Here is a 15,888-nt window from a genome sequence, read left to right as displayed (position 1 = left end):
GTGTGTTTCCAGAGCAGTCTTCTGAGAGCTAACAACATTTGAGTTCTAAACCTGCTGCTGCAATAAAAATGCCATAGCCGGGTCTGCCTTCAGCCATTTGTTGTATTACCACTATGCGTGTCTTTCACCAAAGTCCTATTAAAAACAAGCACTGTCAAAGCCAACAGTTTTGGCTTGTCTATACGTATTAGGCAGATGCCATGCAGAGCTCTTGGATGGCAAGGCACTCCATTTTAGAACTGCTACCATCAATGCCCAGTTAATACCACTATGGCAGGGCCTGGCAAGTACCATTCCCATGCCTACACAGAAGTCCAAACTGTTGGCATTGCCAATGCTTGTTAATTATTTATGTAATGGGCCTCATTACAAGTTTGGCGGTAGCCTTGCCGGTAAAATCGGCAGGCTGCCGCCAAACTTGCGACTTTTTCCGGCACCCGTGAATGGGCAACCGGGTCATTACAGCCCGGCTGGACCTGGTAATTGCCCATTTGCAGGTGCTGGAATAAAATGCTCCACTTTCCCATTCAGCCCGATAGCTCAATGGGAAAGTGCATCCGACATGCTCTGCTCGCGGTTGCCGATACACCCACCAGGTCAGACCTGGCGGGCAGGAAGGCACCCGCGAGCCAATCTCAGTTTTCCGGTCTGGTAACAACGGTACCGGCAAGCTTACCGGTACCGTTGTTACCGGACCAGAAAACGTATAATGAGGCCCAATGTCTTTCAATGCGTGCAATCAGTGGTGTCACAGACATGTCACATGTCAGGCTCAGTTTGAAAGTGATAGATGGCCCTGAATCTGTCAGTCTGGCAATTAGGTGTGCAGAGGTGCTTTCTCTCGCTCTATACCTTTTTTTCCCTCCCCCGCCGCCTCCCAACCCACCAATCCCCTCCCAATCTTTTGTTTCTTGAGCCTTAAAAATAGCTGCATTGTTCTCCAGTTCTGGAGAAACAAAGTGCTCCTCTGGGCCCTGAGAAATGAAACGTGCACTGCAGTAAGCAGGTAAGAAAAGGCAATCGAAAGCACAGCTTTACTGGGCAACAAGACCCCGGATTTTTCCGCCCCTGATGCCAAGTGGCATCGGGTACACAGCAATCCTCCAAGAGTCTTATGGGAGTGGGGCAGTTTTCAGGGGCTCAGAAGAAAAGTCAGTTTTCTAAGCTGTCCTTAAATGTCTCCATTTCGTTTTAGATTTTGATTCTAAACCTGCCAACGGGTGTTTAAAAGTGCGGGAGTGGCTAAGCCTGCAATGATTTCTTACAGGAATTCAAGGACAACATACACACCCTTAGCACTTGAGAATTTGATATCAGTATATCATCATGTTGACCTTGAATATCACAACAATGCACTTTACTAGGAAAGGGGTGCTTTCATCTGGTTCTACAAACATGTCCAAGTGTTACACATGTTTCCAAAAAACAAGGATTTTTTTTTTGTTATTAATCTTTGACAAGACTGGAGGTTTACTAATTCAGGGGTGGACTGGAAACCAGTAATATGGGCCCCTGGACATAATGTTCAAAGTGGCCCCATATTACACATTTCCAGAAAGCCCAACCCTTTTCCTATGAGAACATGTGCAAATAAAATAGGTTACCACACAAATGAGAGCCAGGGTGCACAGGCCTACTGGGAAATCTCCAGAGTTCTCTGTACGGCAGTCCACCCCTGCCCAGGGTACACAGGCCTAATGGGAAATCTCCAGAGTTCTCTGTACGGCAGTCCACCCCTGCCCAGGGTACACAGGCCTAATGGGAAATCTCCAGAGTTCTCTGTACGGCAGTCCACCCCTGCCCAGGGTACACAGGCCTAATGGGAAATCTCCAGAGTTCTCTGTAGGGCAGTCCACCCCTGCTAATGTTAACCATTAACTTATCCACTTTTTTCCAATAGGAAGGAAACAGTACACTTGAAAGTACACTTGAAAGTACACTGGAAAGAACATCTTGTATGTGTAGCATTTAGAGTGCTTACTTGGCTACTAATGAAGCAGAGGCATGGCCCCCAGAACAAACAATTTACACAGAGTACACGCACACAAAATTACATGCAAGGATTCCTACTTCCTTTGTCTTTGCTGCTCGCCACAGCAAATAAGTAGCCCACATTTCAGTTTTCACTGCTTATTTCTGTGTAATGGCTTGTAAAGAAGAGGGTTGTAAAGTTTGTGAGATTTGTGGACAAGGAATGGTGGCTGTACACCCATTCTTTGGGACCAGCTATGCTCTGGCCATGATAGCCTTTTGACATGGGAAGTGGTAACATTTTTACGCAAACTGAGCCTTCTGAAGTGAGACGCTAAATTGAAGGATTTTATACTCTGAACTGCTTTTTCTTTTCTTAATTTTTTTCTGTTTTCTTTTTTTGTTTTCTCTTGTTTTATACAGTGATAACAGTGATGATATATGTAATTTAATATGTACTGTTATTTTAATTTTGTGAAAAGTCGAGTTCTTTGACTAAAACACAAATAAAAAAAGCAGTCTCCAAGGTGTCCCCTGCCCCCCCCCCCAGATTTTATGTGTCTCCTACGCCCCTGACATTGCAGTCTTTCTGATGATCTATTCTTGGACGCAACATTTTCCAAAGAGAGGGTTGTTTTCGCCTCCGGCTTTACTTCTTTTTTACTTCTGTAAAGGTTCACAATCGCTACTTCTGGTTGGGCTGTTTTGAAAGTTCAACTATTTGTAAATTATCCATGAGTGAGTCATGGGTTGCAGCCTTGAAACCTCATTTGGCTGGCACAGACTGAGAAAGCACTTGGGCCAAGGCCCCAGCTATAAATATTCTATGTCATAATATCTGAAGCATTACATTCTGGACTGAAAATTAAGCATTAGTAATGATGAAATTGCATGTTAACACTGAAAGCAATTTAACCAGTAAAAATAAAGACATGTTAAATGAAGAAAGTCAAAAAAGAAACTAAATACAATACTTTTATTTTTCTTAAAAAGCCACTTCTGTGAAAATTTATGTATTCCTTTTAAAAATGTATTTTTGATTTCTTATTCACTGATCAGTACCAAGCGAATTGCCCATATCACCCCAGGTTATTTTTACAGTGTAACATTACAAATCCTACAGGCAGGCACTGCAAAAGCAGTATAACCCCGTACAGCAATCCCTACCATGGACCAAATCTCCAGGAACACCAAAATGTCATTGTTACTAATATAGCTTCCTAGGTTGAGGAAGGGGTCATTGTCTCGGGAGGATGGCTCAAGGGCAACATGCTCGCCTATGAAGCAAGACGACATGGAGCAACACAGGTTCGATCCCCGGGTCCGCGCTTAGAAACCTCTGGGTATTAAGCGAGCTATAACTAACCAATTATATCATATCGCAGGAAAATGACACACAAGTTATGGCCCGTGGCGAAACAGAGGGCCATACGTTTTCATAGAGTCATTATCCCAAGCACAATTATCCCTCCCGAGGTCTATAGGGCTATTAGCACATACTGGTAATGGCAATACATGTTTTGGAGCTTTGGTGCTGAAGTACAAAATGTTTGTTTAAAACGTGAAAGTAAATCGATACACTGAGTAAATTAAACGTGGTTTTATTTTGGAGCATTCAAGTAACAAGCTTATCTTCATACGTTAAGCATTTCAATTGCAAACGTGGTTAAAATGGAGCGTGATTCACACAAAAATGCATTAGGAGCTGTGTAAAAGGAAATGGTTTCTCTATGTTAATGTTAAAGGATATTTGTACCGCGCACTATCACCACCGGAGTGGTCCCCTGGTGCTCTGGCAGCTCTGAAGAAAAAAATGGGAGGAGCGGGTGGTGGAAGTTAGTGGGATGAGCTGGAGAAGTGCAAGAGAGCAGTGATGTGCTGTTGGCTGAGCTTGGGGTGTTATACTATCGGAAGATGTTGTGTGCTGTTGTGTGGGTTTATGTGTGCTTTGTTTTGTTGTTGCAGTGTAGTGAAGTTTGTGTGGATTGCTGTGTTGTAGGTTAGTGGTTGTGTTTTGGTTAGAATTTGAGAGGTGTATGCAGAGGGTGAAGTTGTTAGTGGGTTGGTTAATTGGCATTGCCGTCTTGAGGTGAGGCGCTAAATTTCTGTATTTCTAATTAGGTGGGGTGTGTGGGCGTCTCTGTGTCTATGTCCAGATCAGGGCTGTACGACACTCACGGTCCCTTTCCCATATGGCATCCGTTCATATGCATAACCTTGCCCAAGTTGGGTACCGACCGCCTACATGGCCCTTGTTTGTATGCAGGGCGGGCAGGAATTTGTGCGCTCATTGCAGTCTAGCCCAGAAAGCATTCCCAATCTAGTCTAATAGGAGGGCAGGATGTGTAAGCTCGGGTTTACTCTTTCCATGTTTTGGGACTGCTCGGCCTTCATCTTTTTCGGTTGCTCGTTCATGTTACCGTTTCTACCCCCTTTGGAATGTGACAATGCTAATGCTTGCAATTATGTTCAGGGGCGGCGTCTGCCTTCATTCACAACTCTCTTCGGACCATGCCCCTTACCAATATCCACAGCTTAGAGTGGCAAGTGCTAACGTTCACCCAACTTTGTACATGTGTTAGCTGTATTAGCATTCATCAAGTGGGTGAAGGTTGTTGGCTAGGGATGCTTGATTCTGTCCTCATGGGTGTCGCTTGTGACCTATAAGACTTAGTGTTGTCTCTCTTGTTGTAATAAGAGTTTCTTTATTTGGTTCTAGATGTTGTCATTGTCGTCCTAGATTGGTCATCCTTTTCATTGTGTGTTTCCTGTTTGATGGTTTGGTTTTTCAGTTTGAATCTGTGATGTTGAAGAGCCAGGTTTTTAGTAATTTTCTGAATTGTAGGTGGTCTTTGGTGTTTCTTATTTATTTCGGGATGTTGTTCCAGGTTTTTGCGGCTAAGTGGGAGAGGGAAGAGCCCCCAAGTTTTTTCTTAAGGAATGGTTTTTCTTCTAGACGGATTTTGTTGCTTGATCTGGAGTCTCGTTGGCTTGTAGATTGTTAATCTCTTTTGCAGGAATTCCGCTCCTTGTCCGCTGATTGCCCTCTGTGATATGCACATTGTTTTGAAGGTGATGCGATGTTTGACTGGGAGCCAGTGCAGTGTTTTTAGGGCTGGAGTGATGTGGTCTCTTCTGAATAGTTTGAGGAGGAGTCCGGCTACTGCATTTTGGATCCGTTGTAGTTTCTTCAGGAGGTATTCTGTTTTCATAGTCGATTCTTGATACGAGGGCGACGATTGTGAGTGTTTTGTGGGTGAAGGAGAGGAAAGGTAAGATTCTTCTTGCTGTGTGAAGGAGGAAGAAGCATTTCTTGATTATTGCATTTATTTGTGTTTCTAGGGTTAGGGTGTTGTCCATTAGGACTTCCAGACTTTTTACTACCTTAGATGGAGATGGTGCAGTTCCCATTTCCGTTGGCCATGGAATATAGGTGTTCTCTTGATTTTTGGATATAATCATGATTTCTGTCTTTCCTGGGTTAATTTTCAGGTTGTTGGCATTCATCCAATTAAAGACTTCGACACTCGATTAGGAGTGGGTCGAAAAGGAAAGCATTTTCCTATGTTTCAGCTGATTTGTTGGTGTGCTAAATAGGATGTTCCACTGAAAAAAGGTTTTCTTAAAGAGGAAGTATCTTGTTGGAAGAATCTCGTCTGTAAACTGCATTATGGTTTTCCCGTCTGCTTTAGAAGGCAGAATGCAGTCAATACCAGTAGATATTGACTGCACTCTGAACATTCCAAATCACAGAGGCGGTCAATTACGATTTGTATGTGCTACTAAATGCTAACCAGTCAGGATTTAGAGTTTATTTGCAGTAATCCTGCATGTTCCTTGGCAGGAGTTTCAGTTCACCCAATAGCACATGATCTGACCCTAGAGTGCACCCATTTCGCTCCAATGCATTGGTTGTTCGCTTCAACACCAAAGCACTTTTTCCTCCTTTCCACGGCTGTCTGTATATAATCAAGGTCAGTCAACATCTACAGCACCGATGTAAACATATCTACTAAGTAGGTGTCCCTAGAGCGGTGCAAAGGGGGGCAATTGACCCACCTACTGGCTGCTTTGCCCTCACACAATTGGTGGCCTGCCCCCTAACCCCCCTCCAGCAAAGAACTCTTTCAATGGGCCTTAAAGGTGCTCCTTTGCACAGCCGGCAATCGCGGGCTTGCAGGTTCCATTTACTTAGCCTGTGTTTTTTTTGTCTGGCCTGAAAGGGACAGCACAGGAATCAATGGGCCACGAGTATCACTGGTTTGGGGGCCATCACTGTTAAACACAGGCTACCTACATGCTGGGCACACTACGGTTTTCAAAATTTGCAGCTTACAATGGTCTAGAAAAAAAACATTTCCAAATTGAAACAGGCTGCTTAAACTTACATTCACAAATTTTCTTTAAAATGTGTTTATTTTTTGGTAGGACCACCACACAAATAACCAGTGATTTTTGTGCCCCTTTGTGTTTTATCACAGGATAGATTTCTAAAGTGGTTATATGCTTGTTAAACTGTTTAGTCGAACGGGTAGTATAGCTCAGTGGCAAGCGCTAGTCTTGGAAGCAAGACGAGGCAAAGCAACACAGGTTTGAATCCTGGGTACGCGCTTAGAAACCTCTTTGGTATGAAGCGCGTTACAAAATAAAATCGTAATTTTAAAAAGCTGACCACAGTTATTAGGTAATTAATGGGTTCTAACTTTTGATTTCACTATGGGGGCATACATTCCCCCACCCTCGGCCTGAATAAGCAAGCGACCAGCCAAATCCATCCCCCAGCCGAACACATTTTATAGCACTTGTGTTTCTATGGAATTGTAAAATGTCATGATTTACCGCCAGTTTTAAATATATAACATCTTTGCAACAGTTATCCAAGCTGGTGAGCTACCCTGGTAGCCTTCTACTGTACGGCATAGTCTATAGATCCCTTATTGTTTACAAAAACATTGCATTCCCAAAAGTAATAGGAGACCAAGTACCGATCCACGTGAATCCTCACCTATAATGGAGGAGCCTGCCCAGTGTGCTCCTTGTCGGGCTTGAACTGTCAAGGTGAAATGTGGTTTCAGTTAGACTTTTCTGTTCTCAGCCTAGCATATCTAATAAGCCATGCAAGGCTGGGGGCTTTTTGCTACCCCCAAATGTGTATGGCCCATTTTGGATGCTGGCAGAGGAACTACATGTTTGTATGTGTGAGGGAGACAATCGGGCACCTCCTCGCACATACAAATGGAGCGGTGCACTTTATCAGCACTCCAGATTTTGCGTGCATTAATCAGGAAGCTCTCCGCTTTCTGGTTTCTGTTCGTCCTACGCGGGAGCTGTAGCACTGGCAGGAAACATCCGGCCGGGGCAGAAGAAATTTAAATGTGTATGTATGTGTGCATGCTTGTGTTGTGTGTAATGAGTGAGTGTAGGGTGAGGGTGTGTGAATGAGTGAGTGCATGCTGCGTGTGAAGATTGTGTGTTTGTACTGGGCTGTGGAGCTGATTTTGGCGAGCGTAGGCATTGTTGCACAGTTCCCTGTGATGAGTCAGACGTGGGAGATGGACACATAGGTAAAGTGATAAACACCCATCTCTCCCTAACCTAACAAGAGATTCCCTACCTATCCAACTAAAAGGAAAGTGACCTAGTGTCAAAAAATGTCTGTCCCTCACACTTACACATAACAAAATCATACAGGAATAATTTCGCAACTTCAACATACAAGGCAAAAACAAGAACTCTTCTGATCAGGGTTGAATCCCCTTCCCCTAGATCAATTCAGAATATGTTATTCAAGTTCAATTTTAAGTGGACTATACAGTTTTTTGTATCCAATGTGTCTTTCACTTGGCAAGGGGACTTGCTTATGTCCACAAGGGTAATAGTTGCTACAGTTCCCCTTGGCAAGTCAAAGTCTCTTTCTTCATATATGAACTTGAAAAGTCACTGACAAGCAGATTCGTCTCTCCGGAGATCAAACAATGTTCACTACGTTACATTTCTTCTTTTTCAGAAACACCTTATTCAGAATAGACCATTCAAAAGTTTTACTTTAGTCAGGATGGTTATGCAACAGTTCATCAAAACAGGGATGGAAATGCAATTCTTTTCCACCTTCTACTTCAACCATAACCTTCCACCACAGTTACAGTACATCAAGCTTTTCTTCCTGGTCCACTCACCTGCCAGGACTAACCATTCATTGTCCCTTTCCTGGTATAATAGCCTGCCAGGATAAAGCTCCTACTACTACTGCTCTTACTGCGTGGTAAAGGTTATTCACAACTTTCCACATTTAACTCCCTAATGGGGAAAGTTAAATCAACATCTTCTGGAGTAAGTCTTTTGACTTGAATCACAATTGGCTTGCCACTTCTTTCATACACAAGAGGCCAACGATTTTCACAATGATTTGTTTGCCATTGGCAATGAAGGTTGCAATTCTCTCCCCCTTTATCCTTTCCATACGGAGGGCTCTTCCCCTGCTGTCTCTGACTTCTTTCCACACAACCCACTGTTTGTTGATAGTGTGATTTACAACTTTCAAATTGTCCACACTCAGATTCCTCTGTTGTCTCTTAGCTTTGTTAATGGAGGAAACAATGCCCCTTATTTAACTCTTCCTTATTGGTAAAACAGTACTCCTTTAATGTTATATATGCCCTTCTTTGGGTTGGGCAATGCGGGTTACAGTGTTTTCTTAATGGTCCTTGTTTCTCCCAAAAGTCATTCATTCTGTTTATAAATTGTCCCTTTTTGGCTTGGACAATGCGGGTTATTACCACCCCCTTCTGTTTGTTCCCTCTCTTTTAAAGCATTACATTTAGTTCATTTGTAGTCAACGGTCCAGTTTTCAAAATTAGCTTTTGGGTAAAGCAGCCGGTCTGGGAGCACCCCGGTGGTACCTCGCTTAGGCCAACTCACCGGTTGTTTCTGGTGTCTCCTGCAGGCCTGCGTCTTCTGTTGCACTGCTAGTTGGGGTTTGCCCTGCGTCTGACAGCTCGTCTCAGCTTCCAGCTGACTACATAGTCTCCTAATGGAGCTCCTCCCGCTCCACACGCACTCTGGTGCAGTTCACTCACCGGAGCGAGAAGCATGATGAGGAGAGCACTCCTCTCCCAAGACAGGCTGTCCCAGCACCGCTTCCCGGTGCGTTTCCTCCGCATCTCTTGGGCCAGCGACTTCTCGGCGTTCTGCTATCAAAGCGGCAAGGCCAACTTCTGCTTCGGATGCTCCTGCTTCCTCTGCTCAACCCACACCTGAAGGTCCTTTAAACATTTGAAGGTCCTGCTCAGGTGTGCTTTATTACAAACACTAGACTGCATACTACGGTTTGGTAAGTGCACCTCTCTTTTTCGTCGCAGTACTAAGGGCATTATGGGACTGGAAGTCCAGAAAGTTCTTAGCTGAATTACCATGAAAATCTTCAACATCTTTTAATTCACATTGTTCACTGGATTTATCTGAAATATGTTTGATGGAAGGTTTTAAGGGAACTAGGGTTCCTTTCTTAGATTTATAAGCAGAATCCGACGTAGAATCATTACTACTAAAAGTAGTCATATTAACTCCCTTTTACTGATATTCTTCCTTTTCATACTCACAAGGAAGTCTTTTATATTTGGTACATGGGGTCAGACTGGGTGGGGAGGTCCTGCGGTGACAATATGCCATCAAGTATTCAGGCATTCGCAAACCTTCATGCTCATAACAGGATGAATACTGCATCCCTCCTAGTAGTCGGGCCATTCCATTGATAGCCTTCTCGTCTTTTGTGAACCCCCACCCCTTTATAACTCACCCAGTGTTAGGATCAGACCGTTTTGATCTTTCCCTCGTCACATAGGAGGAGGCATTAGGCTGGGATTCTGGAATAACTCTGCAGGCTTCATCAGTCCCCTCTCACCGTTCCGCAGCCAAAATCAACATCCTGTGTGTGAGGCGCTAGGGGCGGTGTTGTATTGTTTTACTGGGCATCTATGATAGATGCCTAGTAAAAAATACCATCCCTGCCCCTTGGGTCCGTAAATGTGTCGCATCCACACAATCACAGTGTGTGCACGAGGCGCTGGAGGGGCAGAGGGCAGGCATGGCATTTTGTACTTGGCATCTGTGCTAAAGCAAGCCTAAGTGTTATTATGTAGCTGAACTGGCATTTTAATGCACCCAGTCTAGCCATTTCTTACAGTGGCATGATATATTGTATTGGCCATGTTTGATAAAGTAAGCATAAGTGTTATTACGTGCCTAGACTGCCATTTTGGTGCAGACATGTCTTATTGTGGCATGACATTTGGTATAGGGCATCTTTGATAAAGCAATCATGGTAAGCGTTCATGTGGCTAGATGGCATTATGGTGCAGCCAGTTTGGACATGTCTTCATACTGTGACTTGGCATTTGTAATGGTAAAGCAACTGGAGTATGTTCTTGCGTGGGGATACTGCCTTATTTTGGCAGAACGAGCACAGACATGTTTTCTTATAGTATAAGCATTACTGTCATTATGTGCAAAGTGAACATGAATATTTGCTTATATTGGAGTACGAAAATGTTTGGTTTACAGCATACAGGGCTCGAAATTATGATTTGATGAGCAGGGGTTAAAACTAGCTCCTGGGTGTCTGGTGTCACCCAACAGGCAGGAGCCACCACTGGGGAACCAGAACGGAGTACACAGCACACTGCAAATCCAACCTAGGCTTTTGGTGGGTTTTAAATGAATAACCATGGTGATTTGCATCTATTGATGTACCCTGCCAAATCAATTGCAAAAAACTGTGAAGCATTTTACCCAATTTCCCCTAAAACTGTGTTGTAAAATGCACCATTTTAAGTCACTATTTTAAAAATGTTATTGGGGGTGCCCCTCACCCCTCAACACCTCTTGATTGGTACAGGCTCCCTCGCTACGCTCCATCACACTGGCATATTTGGGGGAAATATGAACACCCCTCCAATTGATAAATTCATCAGCCCCCACTGGGATGTGCAGCCAGAAACTATAAATAATTCTACGGGAGCAAAGTGAGATTCCTGCAAGCATTGCTAAAGAAGGAAGGGCGCAGTTCCCTCCTTTCCCCACTGTACTCTGCGCCTGCATGTGACATTTCATCCGTTAGAGAGACTGCCCTTGACCATCATTTGAAACCGAAGTATGAGTGACATCTCAGTTACTTTGGCTGGCCATTATTTAAAGCGGACCTGTAGGTGAGGTCTCTTCTGCTAAATACCACTTTGAACTACACATTTTATGAAGCTGTGCTGGGAATGGGGTCTGCTTAAGTTAAAAGAATGCAGTCTCTTGCTGACTGCAAGCGCATTTATGCAACTGTTGAACATGAGTTCACTTTTTAGGATGTATATTAACTTGATGCAAAACTGTTATTGCATTAAACCTACCCTGAACATGCTTAATGTCACGCTTTTTTAACCAGTTTGGTGAAATACAGGTATTCTAAAACTTGTCCGGGCCTGTTGACGCTTATTTGATCTGCTAGCAGCCTGCCCCACCCTACCCACCACCCCCCGATTTACTCTCCCCCAGGGATGTAGCTAGGTCTGTAAAAGATCTGGGGTATGCTAATTTTGGGACTGTCGGGACTGGGGGCTAGCTAGCCTTTTGGTTGTAACCACTGAGCTTCTATCCCGGGCTAAAACCAAAAGACATGTGTTGCTAGCTCGCACTATATCCAGCTCTTGATCACGGGGGGAGGGGGGAGTGGGGGTACACAACCCACTTAATTATATTATTAGCATCACTTGGCACTTACTTGACACAAACAAGAATGGCGGTTTACGAATGTAAAAGTTATGAACTCATTCCTGGGTTTTAATTAAATACTCTTCAGCCCTAAAATCTCGCCACTGGCTCCCGGTTGTTGCGAGGATCCGGTCCAAGACCCTATGCATGATTCACAAGGCGTTCTGGGGCCTGGGACCCCGGCATGGGGGTTTTCTCCGGCTAGAGAGGGCCTGTGGCGAGATAATGGAACCGTGTTAAACTGAATCCCTTACACATACAATTCTCCCACGATTTGAAAAATAAAAGCTTTCCCTTTAATGAGGAAAGGAAGGGGAAGGGAGCGGGTTGCAGCTAAACTTAAAGGGGACCACCAGTGCAGCCAGACCAAGACTGCCAGCTTTCACGGGCTCCATGAAAGGCGGTCTTATTATCCGAAGTCCAAGAAACTATAAACCCATGTTTGCTTTGCAAGAGGAGCCGTACTCTACAAAACCCCTAGCGGGCGAGGAAGAAACTGCCCTCGCGAACCCACCAACGGAACTGCATCCACCCCTGCGCACGCCAACTGGAGTAGCTCCTCCACCATTGCCCTGACACTTCCAGCTGCTAGGCGAGCTAGAGTCCCTTGGGTGCATTCTGACCTGCATATTTTTCCAGAGAAGGAAGAGATAAAAATGGACATTGACACGATTCCGTGGCATTTTTAAAGCGCCCACCGGACACTGGAAAGGCCTCATAGCTCTTCGGGCCTTTTGCTGCACAGTCCTGAACGGGTCTGGGTTTCAGCGGACTATAACCCGACACTGCATGGGAAACTGCAGCGCATAGAAGGCACATCTACCTGTGCTGGCCTAGAATTATATCACAAGGGTGAGTGCCAACTTTACAATCCCTGAGAAACTGCCGCAGTACTGAGAGCGTTGTATGCATCCGCTTTGAGCTAAACAGGGCGTGGAACACGCAGAGAAGTCAAGTCTTTCACTGGCCCTTACCTGGCAGCATAATAACGACGCACTGGCGGAAGAAAGGAGGCAGGGCCGGCCTGTACAGCAGGGGCTCGCTCCCCCTTCGATGCGGGCCAGGCAACGCGCTGCCGGTGCAATTTACCTCACCATTCAACCATCCCAAAGCACAGGGGCCCAATGCCAGTCATGGCACGGCGACATGCTGGCAGCGACCTTGCGATCACTGTCCACCAGACTGCGAGAGAAATGCATAGGACAGCCACCTGCCGAGCCCCCCCGCCGTCGCCGCTGTACACATTCAAAGTTGAACTAACTCCTCTTACTGGACACCTTAAACTGCAGCAGACCCCGGTGACCTCACAATCCTGCAGCTGGCTGTCTGCCCAGCCCAAGGGGAGCATGTCTCACGAGTGGGGTGCAACCAATGAGGCCTAGTAATTCAGGAGCGCGAGGCTGGAGTGGGAACCACGACGACTGCTCTTGAGAGCAGGCCCAGCACCAGGCCGAGAAGTCGGAGCATAAACACCGAAAGGGGTGGATGGAAAACTCGGACTAAATCATAACCACTGGCAATTCGTCGGGGTTCGTGGGGTGGCAGAATCCAGCCCATCAACTGCACTGTGTCTGCATCATTATAGGAGACCAGTCATATGCATCCAGGGAAATTACATAAGTGAAGTCAATTACCAGGTGTAGATGAATACAATAAGAAACCGATCAACTCCATGCATGGACACGCTGTAGTAGTGTGTGATTGACGGCGTGCTGATGCATTCTCGCCGGTGGGTGCTGTGGCACAATGCTCTATGGGGACGGTAACCTTACAACTGTCCTCCGTCAGTTCCCATCATTACGGGCTCAAAGTGTCACTCAGTGATAAACAAACAAGCCATTTAAACAAAACAATGCAGTCATATCATTCAAGGGCATTGCATAATCTAGACCGCATTAGGCCCAACGAAATCACTTCGACACGTGGTAGGCACCGTGATAACTAGTCTGAATGGCTTCACCCGTCTGTGTGCAGCCAGCAGCGGACGTTTAGGCCTAGCCCCCGATGCCAATCACGGCCCGTAGGACGCAGACCTGCATGCACACACACAGGAAAGCACAACTGCCGGCAATGAAAGGGTCAACACATTGGAGGCGTGCAAGCGAGCGTTACTACAACATCCAGTGCAGCAAGCAGCGGCATAACTGGCAGCTCTAGACTTTGCAGGAGCACATGGCAGCGTCTATAGTTCTTCCGGTTTCTGTGCCTCAACGAGGGTTACTGGACTTCCTAGGAGTGCGCTATGGAGTGGTTGCAAGCCCCCCCACCCAAAAAAGATGTCCCTCCTGCCTGATGCTCTTGTATTTTTTGCTTCAAGGCCCCCCCCCCACCCCTCCAGCCCTCCTTCCTGACGAGTCTTCTTCGTTAAAGGCCTAATTAGGTAAGTAAATCCCAGGTGTGCCCACCCATCAGTTTCCCAGTGGGAGTCTCCTTGCGCAGCATGCTGTGTGGGCGCCACTTGTGATCTATGGTGGGGCGCAGTGAGGTGGTGCAGGGCCATCTTATGCACATTTGGGGCCCTGGGCACAGTCTTCTTTGGGGCCCCCCTCCACCAAACCAAAGGAATTAAATGATCAAGAATATCTGACCCTCCCCCGCCCACCCTGTCGCAATCGCAACCCATAGGTTGATATGCTGCCTCACAGCATTAAAAATAAGGATGTTTATTCCCTTTAAGTCCCCTTACCCTCTTCATTCTTGCTCTAATCAATGTGACAATGTTAGCCTTCAAATGCTACTTGTTAATCAGTCTAGGAAGAGGTTACTTCTGTTCTAGCATAGATACAGGAGACTTTATATCAATAGAATCCAGGAAGGTAAGCAGCCTGTAGTATTAATGCAGGACTGTATGTAAAAGGTACATGTAATCCAGAATAGACCAAGATCTCACATTAGCTGCCTCACAGAATGCAAACGTGCTCAAGCATGGATAGAGGCGACCAATTGGTAGGAAGGAGAAAGCTACACGTACCAAAGCATGGATAGTGGATGGAGATTAGAAGCTACCAGGTAGGTGTCTGTATCCAGACAGACTGAGATTATAATTGGGACATATTTTTCAAATAGTGTTGCCATTAGAGATCAAAGGAACAAGTGCCCGTGGCATGCAATATATCATGGATCACTTTTACAGTGGAAGTAACACTATAGCCAGTGAAACCATGAGTGAGGTTGTTTTGAAGCTCATACCCTGAGAAGTAAATCTCTCTGAAGGGCTGACAATTCTGAAAGGTTTAGGGACTGGCAATTTCGAGAGGCTAGGCAATACAAGATTACATTTGATGCCCAGCATTGCACAAACGGGTTAAGGGGTGAATCTGGGATTCGTCATTTGAACACTTTCATTTCCAGTTCTTACCATAACTAAAATAATCTCATTTTATAAAACTGACTTGGAAAGTACACACAGCACATTACCAAACGTGACCATTTTTAAAAACAAAATATTATAGAAGGGTGTAACACAGAATGATTCTAGCTTCATTCTCTCCATCATCAAGAGACGTATATAAGTACAGCATACCAAACAGTGTGATTTAAAAGATTTAATCTGGGTTGGTCTTTTGTATTTTAAATCTTTACATACTTCCAAAACACTGGCTTGTCAAATTTATAAACATGCAGAAAAACCTTTGGCTTTTACAAAAATGCAAAGCGTTTTTTTGTGTCAAATGAGCAGACTTTAAAATATGCTTGCCCGAACCCTTCTCCATCCGGTCTGCTCCCTTCTGTCTACCATCCCTTCAAAACAAATGGCCTGCATAAGAAGAAAGATCAAGTAATGGGCTAAACGATGCCACCAGCATGCGAGGAGGCAAACTTCACAAAAGACAGTACAATAATGTACGCAATATAAGATGATTGATAGGATCATTGTCTGCTGGCAAAGCCAGGATACAAGCATGAATGCGTTGGTTCCAAATTCTGATACGTATTCATCTCTTGGACTAACAGTCTATGCTCATCGTTGGAGGCGATTGCCTAGATTTTACAACACCCCATCTGAGCACACCAATTTCTAGACCTTCACCATAAGGATGACATGTTCGTTTTTATAGCAACCCCTATCAGGTGCAGGTATATTGCTGATAATAGCACCTGTTGTGCTGCAAGACCAAGTACATATGCAGGCAGGTTTATAAACTTCAGCCATAGGAAAGG

General features: G+C 45.1%; 1 protein-coding gene across 5 annotated transcripts in view; it reads right to left on the bottom strand.

Annotated features, from left to right (window-relative positions):
* Nucleotides 1-15,888, bottom strand: part of ATOSB (atos homolog B) — a 726,183-nt gene that overhangs the window by 399,187 nt on the left and 311,108 nt on the right. The window contains exon 1 of one of the 5 annotated variants that reach the window (XM_069626805.1): nt 12,702-13,012. The exons of 3 other annotated variants lie outside the window; for them this stretch is intronic. The gene's annotated coding sequence lies outside the window, so the exon portion shown is untranslated. Of the gene's footprint in view, nt 1-12,701; nt 13,013-15,888 lie in introns of those variants that run through there. One more of the 5 variants, XM_069626802.1, reaches the window with a different exon arrangement.

Source organism: Ambystoma mexicanum, chromosome 6p (assembly GCF_040938575.1).
Source record: "Ambystoma mexicanum isolate Mex_15411 chromosome 6p, UKY_AmexF1_1, whole genome shotgun sequence".
NCBI lineage: Eukaryota > Metazoa > Chordata > Amphibia > Caudata > Ambystomatidae > Ambystoma > Ambystoma mexicanum.
Note: the sequence above shows the minus strand (reverse complement) of the source record. Positions and strands in the feature narration are given on the sequence as shown.